Consider the following 15796-nt stretch of genomic DNA (forward strand, 5'->3'; position numbering starts at 1 on the left):
GGCATGGGTAACTTACACATCTGTGAAGGCACCATTAACGCTGAAAGGTACATACAGGTTTTGGAGCAACATATATTGCCATTCAAGCAACGTTATCATGGACGCCCCTGCTTATTTCAGCAAGACAATGCCACACCACATGTTACAACAGCGTGGCTTCATAGTAAAAGAGTCCGGGTACTACACTGGTCTTCCTGTAGTCCAGACCTGTCTCCCACAAAAAATTTTAAAGCCTAAAATACGACAACAGAGACCCCAGACTGTTGAACAACTTAAAGACTTACTGAAATGAGATTTTCTTATTTAAACGGGGATAGCAGGTCCATTCTATGTGTCATACTTGATCATTTCGCGATATTGCCATATTTTTGCTGAAAGGATTTAGTAGAGAACATCCACAATAAAGTTCGCAACTTTTGGTCGCTAATAAAAAAGCTTTGCCTGTACCGGAAGTAGCAGATGATGTGCGCGTGATGTCACGGGTTGTGGAGCTCCTCACATCTGAACATTGTTTACAATCATGGCCACCAGCAGTGAGAGTGCTTCGGACTGAGAAAGCGACAATTTCCCCATTAATTTGAGCGAGGATGAAAGATTTGTGGATGAAGAAAGTGAGAGTGAAGGACTTGAAAAACAATTTTTAAAGAGACTAGGACAGTGGGAGCGATTCAGATGTTATTAGACACATTTACTAGGATAATTCTGGAAAATCCCTTATCTGCTTATTGTGTTACTAGTGTTTTAATAAGATTATATGGTCATACCTGAAAGTCGGAGGGGTGTGGCCACGGGTGTGGTGACCGTCAGTGTCTCTGAGGGAAGCCTTGTTCCTCGACGAGGCAAGGCCGCCGGGCTGAGATTTTTTTTTTTTTTTTTTCCCCTCCACGGTGTAAGCATCAGACGGTCGGTGGCGGCCGGTGGGAGGAGGCAAGAGTGTCCACAGCTGCAGGAGGAACGACACAAACTCTCCGCTCATGTCTACGGTAAGAGCCGAATGTAAACAAACAAAGAAACACCGGCTGTGTTTGTGTTGCTAAAGGCGGTCGCAATACACCGCTTAAATTTTCTACTTTGACTTTTCCATTATTAATTGAACAAATTGCAAAAGATTCAGCAACACAGACGTCCAGAATACTGTGTAATTATGCGATTAAAGTAGACTACTTATAGCTGGGATTGGTGCTGGATCAAAATGTCCGCTACAATATATGACGTCACGCGTACGCGTCGTCATACACGTGACGTTTTCAACAGGATATTCCGCGCGAAATTAAAATTACAATTTAGTAGACTAAAAAGGCCGTATTGGCATGTGCCAATATTAATATTTCATCATTGATATATAAACTATCAGACTGTGTGGTCAGTAGTAGTGGGTTTCAGTAGGCCTTTAAGCTCTACATAAAACAAGAATGGGAAAGAATTCCACCTAAAAAGCTTCAAAATGTGTCTCCTCAGTTCCCAAACGTTTATTGAGTGTTGTTAAAAGAAAAGGTGATGTAACACAGTGGTGAACATGCCCTTTCCCAACTACTTTGGCACGTGTTACAGCCATGAAATTCTAAGATTCCATCCATCCATCCATTTTCCACAGCCTATTCCCTTTTGGGGTGGGGGGGGGGGGCGCTGGCGCCTATCTCAGCTACAATCGGGCGGAAGGCTGGGTACACCCTGGACAAGTCTCCACCTCATCGCAGGGAAATTCTACGATTTGCAAAAAAAAAAAAGTTTATGAGTTTGAACATCAAATATCTTGTCTTTGTAGTGAATTCAATTGAATATGGGTTGAAAAGGATTTGCAAATCATTGTATTCTGTTTATATTTACATCCAACACAATTTTCCAACTCCTATGGAAACGAGGTTTGTAGTTGCAACTTGTTTCAACAGACTCAGTTGACCAATGAACATTCTGTATATGTACTGTATGTATATATATATATATATATATGTATATGTGTGTGTGTGTGTGTGTGTGTGTGTGTGTGTGTATATATATATATATATATATATATATATATATAATATGTATGTGTATATATGTGTATATATGTATGTATATACATATGTGTGTATATATATATATGTATATGTATATATATGTATATATATATGTATGTGTATATATATATATATACATATATATATATATATGTATGTATATATATTTGTATATATACATATATATGTATATCGGGGTATAGGATTACCTATATCTGGGTATATATTTTTGTCTGTATCGCACAACACTAACACAAACATGCACAAAAATCTAAAATTTTCTAAGGATTTCAATTATTATTTCATTGTAAAAGCTATTTTTTGAAAACCAACAAAACAAATTTAGTAGTCAAGGTAATTTCAATTTATTTATTTTTTTTAATAAATATGGAGGATTACCTGAGGACACAAACCATACAGATTAGGTGGGATTTACCTTGTGTCTAAGATCTAACAGGACCAGTACAGAAACTTTGTGTCCTCGTCATGTCAGAAGGAAAACAACAACATACTTTCCAGTGATGATCATTTCTATGCGTGATATCCACAATCTCGACAGAAATACGGCAAAAAAGAAGAAATTCTACACACGCCGTATGAGCGAGTCTGCAGGTTCTTTCTTTTTCGTGCTTGTGGATTCTTGGCCGGGTTGCCAGAGCAGCAGTCCCACACAAAATGTACTAATGGTCTGGTGTGTATCCAGAAAGGAGCGCTATTAATAATAGAGCGCCCATTGGAGTGTGCGGCCCCCATTATCTCTGTGAGCAGTCTTGTGGAGATAATGTCAAGGGTATCGGATGAGTGTCTCAAATTAGTATTCATATGTGATATCAGCCTCAAGCAACCTGGCAAATTTAGACTTGTGCGAGTGGGGTTCACAGCACAATGAACAAGCTATCTGTGATACTTTTGTCACTCCTTCAATGTTGACCAAGTTATTAAGCCGTCAGCGGACCACAAAGAAAGTAGTCGGTGTGAAGTGAAGTTCACTGCTTTATCGCATCAACGTTCATTTAAGTCCAACTTTACTGTACAATAGAAAGAATACGTGTTTCATCCCCTGCTGATTTTTGTCAGACTTGGATTGTTTCTCCGTCGCAAAGGAAAGTTGGCACGAGCCAGGCAAGATTGTACCGTATTTCCTTGAATAGCCGCCGGGTCGCTAATTAATTTAAAACCTCTTCTCACTCCTGCGCTTATTCAAGGCATGCGGTAAAAGTAAGCAGGCGCTAATACTTTTAAAACCTCTTCTCACCCCTGCGCTTACCGATGGCATGCAGTAAAAAATTGAGTGTGATTAAAAAAAAAAATAATAATAAAAAATTATTCTGTGGCCGCGGCCCGGTGGTTGGGGACTACTGCTCTACAACGTGTCATCACGCCCGCCTTTACACCATGCTATCGTGCATGCGAGCCCGCCGGACACTCGCATTTCGCTGTTTGCAATGCATACTTGGTCAACAGCCATACCTTTTACACTGAAGGTTGTGATATAAAAAAACTTTAACACTCTTACTAATACATGCCGCACACTGTGAACCCACACCAAACAAGAATAACAAACACATTTCTGGAGAACATCGGCTCTGTAACACATTACAAACGCAACATATGAACATATGAATTACCCACAATTCACTTATTTCGCATGACATGTACCATATTTTCCTGGACTATAAGGCGCACTTAAAATAATTTTTTTCCCCCTCAAAACTCGACAGTGCGCCTTATTACACGGTGCGACTAATGCAAGGAATATGTTTGGTTGAGCTTACCCACCTCGAAGCTATTTTATTTAGTAGATGGTGTAATGATAAGTGTGACCAGTGGATGGCAGTCAAACATACAAGTTATGTGTAAAGTGCAATATGACACAAGTAAACAACACCAACATTTTATATGTTCCATTGAAAATTTAGAACATTACACCCAGCGCTCAAAAATCTATCAAAATATTTTAGTATGACTTTGGTAAACTATGAAGCCGCACCATTTGGTGTGCTTCAACATAGGAGTATTATGGTGTGTGTGTAAGGTAAGACATATTATTATCTGGCGTTTTGTTACGCAATATCGTGCAAAATCAATCAATTATTCTTTATTTATATAGCCCTAAATCACAACAGTCTCAAAGGGCTGCACAAGCCACAACGACACCCTCGGTTCAGAGCCCACAAAAGGGCAAGGAAAAACTGACAACCTAGCAGGAAACCATCTCAAGCACAGAGATGGGTCAGCAGCGCAGAGATGTCCCCAACCGATGCACAGGCGAGCGTTCCACCCCGGGTCCCAACTCTGGACAGCCAGCACTTCATCCATGGCCAACGGACCTGTGCCCCCACTTTCACAAGAGAGAGAGCGGCAGAGTAGAAAAGAAAAGAAACGGCAGATCAACTGGTCTAAAACGGGTGTCTATTTAAAGACTAGTGTTTACAAATGAGTTTTAAGATGGGACTAAAAGGCCTACTGAAATGTGTCATATTTGATCATTTTGCAATATTGCCATATTTTTGCTGAAAGGATTTAGTAGAGAACATCCACGACAAAGTTCGCAACTTTTGCTCGCTAATAAAAAAGCCTTGCCTGTACCGGAAGTAGCAGACACTGTGCGCGTGACGTCACCGGTTGTGGAGCTCCTCACATCCTCACATTGTTTACAATCATGGCCACCAGCAGCGAGAGTGATTCGGACCGAGAAAGCGACGATTTCCCAATTAATTTGAGCGAGGATGAAAGATTCGTGATTGAGGAAAGTGAGAGTGAAGGACTAGAAAGAAGAAAAAAAAAGACTATACAGTGGGAGCGATTCAGATGTTATTAGACAAATTTACTAGGATAATTCTGGAAAATCCCTTATCTGCTTATTGTGTTACTAGTGTTTTAGTGAGATTATATGGTCGTACCTGTACAACCTGAAGGTCGCCCCCGCACCTTTTTTCAGCACCAGTCGACGGGTGGTGGCGATGCCCGTCACTCCCCTTCGCAAGGGACCCTCTTCGAAACACGATCTTTCGAAATGATCGCAGCATAATACACTGTACTGGTCCAATCCAACCGTGTTCGCTTGACCGCTCTGTTCCATAGTAAAGCTTCACCGTCATCTTTTGGGAATGTAAACAATGAAACATCGGCTGTGTTTGTGTTGCTAAAGGCGGCCGCAACACACCGCTTTCCACCTACATCTTTCTTCTTTGACGTCTCCATTATTCATTGAACAAATTGCAAAAGATTCAGCAACACAGATGTCCATAGTACTGTGGAATTATGCGATGAAAAGAGCCGACTTATAGCTGTGAATAGTAATAGTGGGTTTCAGTAGGCCTTTAAATGCTTCTACTAAGGAGTTATGACCATATCATGTGTAGTGTTCAGCCCAATTGTAGCTGAGATAGGCTCCAGCGCCCCCAAAGAGAATAAGCAGTAGAAAATGAATTTTATTAGCTTATTTCCATTACAAATAACATGAGGATGTCTCCTCTGTTGTCAAAACAAAAAAATCGAAATCGTACTTGAAAATTAAGATTTCATATAAAAAATTTAAAAAAACTTAATGTCAATCAAGGACACTACACTCCATCTTTGTTATGATATACTTTTACTAAATCAGTTGGCAACCAAATAATAGTTGTTGGTTTTTTTATTTCCCCCAGTGATGTTGTCTACCTCCTGACCTCAGATGCTACTGGAGGAACATATGGTGAGTTTGTTTTTTTCCCCTTATTTTAAGTGTTCACACGAGGGATTTATCCTTGCTCGGTGCCTCAGTGACTCCACAAATATGGCAAGCTTCTCTGGATGGTCACCTGACTTTGGGATTCGCCATTCGTCAGATTAGGGGGGGGGGGGGGGGAACAAAAAAAAAAACAGACACTGTCTGAAGCTCATCAGTTCTACATTTACATTCCATTTTCCGCCCTAATTATTGTGCCTTTTTGAGGCTCGCTTTGCTCAAAGTTCCAACAGGTTTTCCAACAGTGCAAAGCAACACATTAATGGATTCGAATGCAAGCTGAAAAGTCTCCGCATGTGTTTTATTGCACTTGAAGTTCTGTTAGCATGTGTCTGTGTGTCTTGCTGTCGTCAGGGTTCTCAGGACCACCAAGGAAGGACATTGTTGCGCAGGTTAGACTTTACGGCCGCTGCCCTTTTTATACAGTGGGAGAGGAGATTTGAATTGTGCCCAGCTGGGCGAACCACACACCTGGTAATATTTGCGGGGGTGATTCCAGCACGCCTCGCTGCTTGCTCGCAGTCCACGCCTCCCTCGCCGCCATCTTGGGCCGGGCTCCGGCGTGTCCTGCCTCGCTGTCGGACTGCCGGCTCCGCCTCTCCTAAGTCTCATATTCGCTTATAGACTGTCATAATCCATTGCACCTGGTAACTGAAACTATATCAGCGAGTGGGTCAACTTCTCAAAGATACTCGAATAAATTTTATCGGCTCCCTTTTTCAGAATCAATCATTGTTTGAGAACGGGTTCACAAATGAGAAATCGACATATAACACAGAATAGAATAACATGAGCTGTAACTGAGCTATCAGATTTTGTTATTGTTCATGTGCCTGATGGCCGAGGGGGAAAAAAAACTCTTCAGGTGGCGGGAGGTGTGGGTCTGGATCAGCTGGCTCCTGTCTTCACTGACATTTTTAACACCTCCTGGAGTTATGCCGCGTGCCGTCCTGCTTCAAGACCTCCACCATCGTCCCTGTCCCCAAGAAAGCAGGGCTCACAGGACTTAATGACTACAGGCCGGTGGCGCTGACATCTGTGGTCATGAAATCCTTTGAACGTTTGATCCTGCCCCACCTCAAGGACCTCACCAGCCCCCTCCTGGACCCACTGCAGTTATCCTACAGAGCCAACAGGTCTGTGGATGATGCAGTGAACCTAGCCCTCCACTTCATCCTGGAGCATCTGGACTCCCCAGGAACCTACGCCAGGATCCTATTTGTGGATTTCAGCTCTGCCTTCAACACCATTCTCCCTGGACTGCTACGAGAGAAGCTCTACCAGCTCAGCGTGCCGAGACTCCCTCTGCAGTTGGATCAATGACTTCCTGACGGACTGAAGACAGCACGTGCGGCTGGGGAAGATTGTCTCGGACAGTCGGACCACGGACACTGGTACTCCCTCAGGGCTTTGTACTTTCCCCCTGTATACAAACTGCTGACCCTCCAGTCACCAGTCTGTAAAACTGCTCAAGTTTGCGGAAGACATAACCTCAACAACCTGGAGCTGAATGCCCAGAAAACAGTGGAGATGATCTTGGACTTCAGGAAAGTCACAGCCTCACCCTGATTGACTCTTCCATTGTGGACTTCATCCGTTTCTTGGGCACCACCATCACCCAGAACCTCCAGTGGGAGCCGACCATCAGCTCCCTCATCAAGAAGGACCAGCAGAGGATGTAAGAAACCTAAGAAACCGACCGAGATGCTGGTGCAGTTCTACTCAGCCATCATCGAGTCCGTCCTCATCTTCTTCATCACCGGCGCCAAGCATCGACTGTGCTGCTTAGGTTATGGGCTGCAGGATCCTATCCCTCCAGGACCAGGAGCCGTGTGGGTCGGATCACAGCCAACTCTTCTCACCCTGGTCACAGACTATTCTCCCCTCTCCCCTCAGGCAGGAGGAGACTATGGTCCATCCAGACCCACACCGCCCGCCACCTAAACAGTTTTTCCCCCTCGGCCATCAGGCACATGAACTATAATAAGATCTGATAGCTCAGGCACAGCTCATTTTATTACCTATTCTGTGTTGAGTGTTTTATGTTGTACGATTGCACCAAGTAAAATTCCTAGTTTGTGAACCCGTTCTCGAACAATGGCAATAAAAACTATTCTGATTCTGATTTAAATAGAGTGCTAGTTGTCAGCTAGCTATTAGAGGCACAATACTGTTGTTATTTAATACCATTAGTATTGTGCAATAACAAGGTTCCTTTCAGATCAGTTTAATGTATAAAATCCCAAAACCAGTGAAGTTGGCATGTTGTGTAAATGGTACATAAAAACAAAATACATTCCTTTGAGTAGACTGCAAAGAAAAACTGAAAAACTTTATGTTTTGCAAATATTAGCTCATTTGGAATTTGATGCCTGTAACATGTTTCAAAAAAGCCAGCACAAGTGGCAAAAAAGACTGAGAAAGTTGAGGAATGCTCATCGAACACTTATTTGGAACATTCCACAGGTGAAAATGTTAACTAAGAACAGGCAGCTTCCATGAAGTGCTCAGTCACACAAAAACAAGGATGCGGTGAGGGTCACCAAATTGTGAACAAATGTGTGACCTAATAATCAAAGAGTTTAAAGAACATTTCTCAACGAGCTATTGTAAGAAATGTAGGGATTTCAACATCTACGGTCCGTAATATCATCAAAAGGTTCAGAGAATCTGGAGAAACCACTGCACGTAAGCGGCTAAGCCCATGACCTTTGACCATGACCTCCCTCAGGCGGTACTGCATCAAAAAATCGACATCCGTGTATAAAGGATATCACCACATTGGATTAAGATCACTTCCAAAGACCACTGTCAGTAACTACAGTTGGTCGCTACTAGATGTCCGATAATATTGGGCTGCTGATATCGGCCGATAAATGCTTTAAAATGTAATATCGGAAATTATCGGGATCGGTTTCAAAAATTAAAATTTAGGACTTTTTAAGACGCCGCTGTACGGAGTGGTACACGGATGTAGGGAGAAGTACAGAGCACCAATATACCTTAAAGACACCGCCTTTTGCGTGCCGGCCCAATTACATAATATCTACGGCTTTTCACACACACAAGTGAATGCATGCCATACTTGGTCAACAGCCATACAGGTCACACTGAGGGTGGCAGTATAAACAACTTTAACACTGTTACAAATATGCGCCACACTGTGAACCCACACCAAACAAGAATGACAAACACATTTTGGGAGAACATCCGCACCATAACACAACAAAAACACAACAGGACAAATACCCAGAATCCCTTGCAGCACTAACTCTTCCGGGACGTTACAATATACAACCCCGCTACCCCCAACCCTGCCCACCTCAACCTCCTAATGCTCTATCCGGGAGAGCATGTCCCAAATTCCAAGCTGCTATTTTGAGGCATGTTATAAAAATAATGCACTTTGTTACTTCAATAATAAATATGGCAGTGCCATGTTGGCTTTTTTTTCCATATCTTGAGTTGATTTATTTTACATTGTTTAATGCATCCAGCGGGGCATCACAACAAAATTAGGCATAATAATGTGTTAATTCCACGACTGTATATATTGCATCGGTTGATACCGGAATCTGTAATTAAGAGTTGGACAATATCGGAATATCGAATATTGGCAAAAAAGCCATTATCGGACATCTCTAGTCGCTACATCTGTAAGTGCAAAATAAAACTCTACTATGCAAAACAAAAGCCATTTATCAACAACACCCAGAAACACCGTTGGCTTCGCTGGGTTCGAAGTCATCTAAGATGGACTGACGCAAAGTGGAAAAGTGTTTTGTGGTCTGAAAAGTCCACATTTTCATGTAACACAGTGGTAAAAATGCCCCGACGTCGACTTTTTTGCAATGTGTTGCTGCCATTAAATTCTAAGTTAATGATTATTTCCCAAAAAAATAAAAGATAAAAATAAATCTTGTCTTTGCAATCTATTCAATTGAATATAAGTTGAACAGGATTTGCAATTCATTGTGTTTTGTTTTTATTTTGGAATTACACAACGTGCCAACTTCACTGGTTTTGGGTTTTGTAAAATACAATCATTGAGCATGACCCTGCTCCTCCTCTCCGTCAGTTTGGGGGTGCTTGGCCTGGAAAACGCCAAAGACCCCTGCAGAGATTACATGTAACGTGTGGTAAATAATTCGCCTCTGGCTTGACAAAACAAAATATTCCATACTAAAATATACAAACCCCGTTTCCATATGAGTTGGGAAATTGTGTTAGAGGTAAATAAAAACAGAATACAAGAATTTGATGTTCAAACTCAAACTTTTTTATTTTTTTGCAAATTATAGTTAACTTAGAATTTCATGGCTGCAACACATACCAAAGTAGTTGGGAAAGGGCATGTTCACCACTTACATGGAGTGATTTCTCCAGATTCTCGGAACCTTTTGATGATATTATGGACCGTAGTTGTTGAAATCCCTAAATTTCTTGCATTTGCACTTTTGAGAAACGTTGTTCTTAAACTGTTTGACTATTTGCTCACGCAGTTGTGGACAAAGTGGTGTACCTCGCCCCATCCTATCTTGTGAAAGACTATTTTTTTGGGAAGCTGTTTTTATACCCAATCATGGCACCCACCTGTTCCCAATTAGCCTGCACTCCTGTGGGATGTTCCAAATAAGTGTTTGATGAGCATTCCTCAACTTTATCAGTATTTATTGCCACCTTTCCCAACTTCTTTGTCATGTGTTGCTGGCATCAAATTCTAAAGTTAAAAATGTTCGCAAAAAAAAAATGTTTATCAGTTTGAACATCAAATATGTTGTCTTTGTAGCATATTCAACTGAATATGGGTTGAAAATGATTTGCAACTCATCGCATTCGGTTTATATTTACATCTAACACAATTTCCCAACTCATATGGAAATAAATGCAACATTTCTAACATCTAGTAAAGTGCGCGGACTAAACGTGCTTTGTTTTTGCAAGTTTTAAAGGCCTACTGAAATGAGATTTTTTTATTTAAACGGGGATAGCAGATCCATTCGATGTGTCATAATTGATCATTTCGCGATATTGCCATATTTTTGCTGAAATGATTTAGTAGAGAACATCGACGATAAAGTTTGCAACTTTTGCTCGCTATTAAAAAAGCCTTGCCTGTACCGGAAGTAGCAGACGATGTGCGCGTGACGTCACGGGTTGTAGAGCTCCTCACATCCTCACGTTGTTTACAATCATGGCCACCAGCAGCTAGAGCGATTCGGACTGAGAAAGCGACAATTTCCCCATTAATTTGAGCGAGAATGAAAGATTTGTGATTGAGGAAATTTAGAGTGAAGGACTAGAAAAAAAGGGGGGAAAAAAGGTGATTTCATATGTTATTGGACACATTAATTAGGATAATCTGGAAAATCCCTTATATGCCTATGTTTTAGTGAGGTTATACAGTACCGGAAAGTCGGAGGGGTGTGGCCACGGGTGTGTTGACGCCAACGTTTCTGTTGGAAGTCATGCGCTGCACTAAGACGAAGCTTCGCTGGTGTCTCCGGTAAGAGCTGACATATTACCACAATTTTCTCATCGATAACTGCTGGTTGACATGTTCGCTTGACCGCTCTGTTCCATAGTAAAGCTTCACCGTCATGTGAAGTGAAGTGAATTATATTTATATAGCGCTTTTCTCTAGTGACTCAAAGCGCTTTACATAGGGAAACCCAATATTTACTGTAAGTTACATTTAAACCAGTGTGGGTGGCACTGGGAGCAGGTGGGTAAAGTGTCTTGCCTGAGGACACAACGGCAGTGACTAGGATGGCGGAAGCGGGAATCGAACCTGCAACCTTCAAGTTGCTGGCACGGCCACTCTACCAACCGAGCTATACCGCCCGTCATCTTTCGGGAATGTAAACAATGAAACATCGGCTGTGTTTGTGTTGCTAAAGCCGGCCGCAATACACCGCTTTCCACCTACAGCTTTCTTCTTTGACGTCTCCATTATTCATTGAACAAATTGCAAAAGATTCAGCAACACAGATGTCCAGAATAGTGTGTGATTATGCGATTAAAGCGGACTACTTATAGCTTGGATCGGGCTGGAAAATAATGTCCGCTACAACCCGAGACGTCAAACGCACGCGTCATCATACCGCGACGTTTTCAACACGACACTTCGCGGGAAATTTAAAATTGCGATTTTGTAAACTCAAAAGGCCGTATTGGCATGTGTTGCAATGTTAATATTTCATCATTGATATATAAACTATCAGACTGCGTGGTCGGTAGTAGATAGATTAGATAGTACTTTATTTATTCCGTCAGGAGAGTTCCTTCAGGAAAATTTAAATTTTCAGCACAATCCCATTCAAGTTTAGACAAACATTACAGGGAGACAGAACAGGATCGCTGTAGTGGGTTTCAGTAGCCTTTTAAAAATAAAATGACTAATTTGAAGTGACCAGACCGCCTAGGTCTCACTTTCCGACATCTGTCGACCAAACAATGTTTTTGGAGTTTTAAAAACGGCGGAATAATGCAAGCGCACCCAAGCTGGGTCGATATTTTCTCATCAATGAGTAGAAGGCCACAGCACAGTTGGCTGTGATCAGCGGAATATTTCCATAAGTAAGCCTGATGTATAAAAGTGAAATCTCCTTCCTTAAGAGAGCAGACGGCAACACTTTTCCGGTTTGGTTTTTCTTTGCGGGGATCAGAAACAGTGGAGGAGATTGCTAAGAAGTGCCGCTCTGCGGAGAGCGGCTCTGTCGAGACCTCAAAGCGGATTACGTCCTCTTACCAGTCAGTGGGCTTGTTAATACAACAGCAGCGGCGCTTAAAGATCTGCGGCGAATTTTGCTCAAGCACATCCTGATGCGAGTGTCTTGTGTAACGTGGGCTATCAAAGACGTACTTGACTTTCATACCAAAAAGGGGGAAACCAGGAAAAAAGTCCACAGTCAAACATTTCTAAAAGATGCATTCAATGGCATGTCGGCATGTACAAATCCCGTTTCTACATGAGTTGGGAAATGGTGTTAGATGTAAATATAAACGGAATACAATGATTTGCAAATCATTTTCAACCCATATTCAGTTGAATATGCTACAAAGACAACATACTTGATGTTCAAACTGATAAACATTTTTTTTTTTTTTGCAAATAATCATTAACTTTAGAATTTAATGCCAGCAACACGTGACAAAGAAGTTGGGAAAGGTGTCAATAAACACTGATAAAGTTTAGGAATGCTCATCAATCACTTATTCGGAACATCCCACTGGTGTGCAGGCTAATTGGGAACATGTGGGTGCCATGATTGGGTATAAAAGCAGCTTCCATGAAATGCTAAGTAATTCACAAACAAGGATGGGGTGAGGGACACCGCTTTGTAAGCAAATTGTCGAACAGTTTTAGAACAACATTTCTCAACGATTCTTATTGCAAGAATTTAGGGATTTTACCATCTACGTCCGTAAAATCATCAAAAGGTTCAGAGAATCTGGAGAAATCACTGCACGTAAGCGATGATATTACAGACTTTTGTTCCCTCAGGCGGTACTGCATCAAAAACCGACATCGGTGTGTAAAGGATATCCCCACATGGGCTCAGGAACACTTCATAAAACCACTGTCAGTAACTACAGTTGGTCGCTACATCTGTAAGTGCAGGTTAAAACTCTACTATGCAAAGCCAAACCCATTTACAATCAATATCCTGAAACGCCGCCGGCTTGGCTGGGCCCGAGCTCGTCTAAGGTGGACTGATGCTAAATGGAAAAGTGTTATGTTGTTTGACAAGTCTACATTTTAAAATTATACTTGGAAACTTTGGACATGGTGTCCTCCAGAACAAAGAGGAAAATAACCATTCGGATTGTTATAGGCGCAAAGTTCGAAAGCCAGCATCTGTGATGGTATGGGGGTGTATTAGTGCCCAAGGCATGGGTAACTTACACATCTGTGAAGGCACCATTAAATGGTCCATACAGGTTTTGGAGCAACATATGTTGTCATCCAAGCAATATTATCATGGACGCCCCTGCTTATTTCAGCAAGCCACGTGTTACAACACCGTGGCTTTGTAAAAAAAAGAGTGCGGGTACTTTCCTGGCCCGCCTGCAGTCCAGACCTGTCTCCCATGGGAAATGTGTGGCGCATTATGAAGCGGACTGTTGAACGACTGAAGCTCTACATAAAACAAGAATGGGAAATAATTCCACCTGAAAAGCTTCAAAAATGTGTGTCCTGAGTTCCCAAAAGTCTATTGAGTGTTGTTAAAAGAAAAGGTGATGTAACACAGTGGTGAACATGCCCTTTCCCAACTACTTTGGCACGTGTTGCAGCCATGTATTTCTAAGTTGATTATTGTTTGCAAAAAAAAAATAAAGTTTATGAGTTTGAACATCAAATATCTTGTCTTTGTAGTGCATTCAATTGAATATGGGTTGAAAATTATTTGCAAAATATTGTATTCCGTTTATATTAACATCTAACACAATTTCCCAACTCATATGGAAACAGAGTTTGTACTTTGGACTTATCAAATACACCGGTACCTTGATTTTCCTCAGACATATGGATGATTATATTATTTGTACTCGACTACTGCAACGCGCTTCTTGTCGGGATCCCCAGCAAGAACATTCAGAAGCTGCAGTACATACAAAATAGTGCTGCGAGGATACTGATGAGAGTGCGGAAACATGACCACATCGCACCAACTCTCTAATCCCTTTGCCGGCTTCCTGTTCCACTCAGGATTTAATTCAAAAACTCCCTACTAACTCACCCCGAATCCTCCACACGAGACCTCTGCTCCAAACAGGCCAACCTCCTCCAACCTCCACGGACAAAACTACAAACTATAAGAGACTGGGCTTTCTGCTTCGCCGCTCCCAGTCTGTGCAACACTCTCCCTGACCACCTGAGGGCACCACAGACTGTGAATGCTTTTAAAAAAAGGCTTAAAAACCCATCTTAAAAAAAAAAAAACTTTTTAGAGATATGCATGCTGGTTCTAGCTATTGGGCTGTTTGTAGTTTGATATTTTATTTATTTTTATCATTATTAATATGATTATTATTACTATTTTTTACACTGTGGCACTTTGAGGTTGTTTGATCAACGTAAAGAACTTTTTTTTACAAATAAAATGTATTGTTATTACTGTACATAAAACATTTCTTAAAGGCACAGTTGGCAACATGCGTGGACAGCACCCACTCACCGGCAGTGCGCCATATAATCCAGTGCGCCCTATGGTCCGGAAAATACTGTACTTACTCTTCGGTCCTCTTTCCTGTTTTGGCCACATCCGTCTTTTTCGTCATCTTCTTTCTGAGGTAGTACCACTTATTTCGTGTTTGCTGCTGTGTGCGGTTCTCCGACTCCACAGCACTGACATCCTTGCACACTTTATCCCATTCAACACTCGTTCGTTCGCAGGAAACGCCAGAGAGAGAAGCACCTCCTACGACTCCTCGGCGGTGAATTCTGTTTTGACAAGGTGCGGGATCTCCGGCACATGACTGATTTCAATATGATTCACGTATTTAAATGTTGATTGGGATGTAAACAGATATGAAGCCTAAACCTAAAATACGACAGAAGAACTGAAGCTGTACATCAAGCAAGAATGGGAAATAATTCCACCTGAAAAGGTTCAAAAATTGGTCTCCTCAGTTCCCAAACGTTTACTGAGTGTTGTTAAAAGGAAAGGCCACGTAACACAGTGGTGAACATGACCTTTCCCAACTACTTTGGCATGTGTTGCAGGCATGAAATTCTAAGTTAATGATTATTTGCACACAAAAAAATTACGTTTCTCAGTTTGAACATTAAATATCTTGTCTTTGCATTCTGTTCAAATGAATATAAGTTGAAAAGGATTTGAAAAATCATTGTATTCTGTTTTTACTTACAAACTACACAATGTGCCAACTTCAATGGTTTGGGTTTTTGTATATAGTTCAACTTTGTTCTCTCTCAGTGCTGTTATGTGCAGCCTGGAATCACGGCTAAAAGCTGACATGCGGCATCATTACAATATTATCTATTTTGCACAACCCTAATCTCTTTGGCAAAAATAATGGTAAATGGGTTATACTTGTA

General features: G+C 41.5%; 1 long non-coding RNA gene across 1 annotated transcript in view; it reads left to right on the top strand.

The window, feature by feature from the left end:
* The window catches only part of LOC133569868 (uncharacterized), a 62483-nt gene that overhangs the window by 34687 nt on the left and 12000 nt on the right, over nt 1-15796 (top strand). Inside the window, exon 3 of the long non-coding RNA XR_009809954.1 lies at nt 5651-5697. This is a non-coding gene — a long non-coding RNA (uncharacterized LOC133569868). The remainder of the gene's footprint in view (nt 1-5650; nt 5698-15796) is intronic.

Source organism: Nerophis ophidion, linkage group LG15 (assembly GCF_033978795.1).
Source record: "Nerophis ophidion isolate RoL-2023_Sa linkage group LG15, RoL_Noph_v1.0, whole genome shotgun sequence".
Classification (NCBI taxonomy): domain Eukaryota; kingdom Metazoa; phylum Chordata; class Actinopteri; order Syngnathiformes; family Syngnathidae; genus Nerophis; species Nerophis ophidion.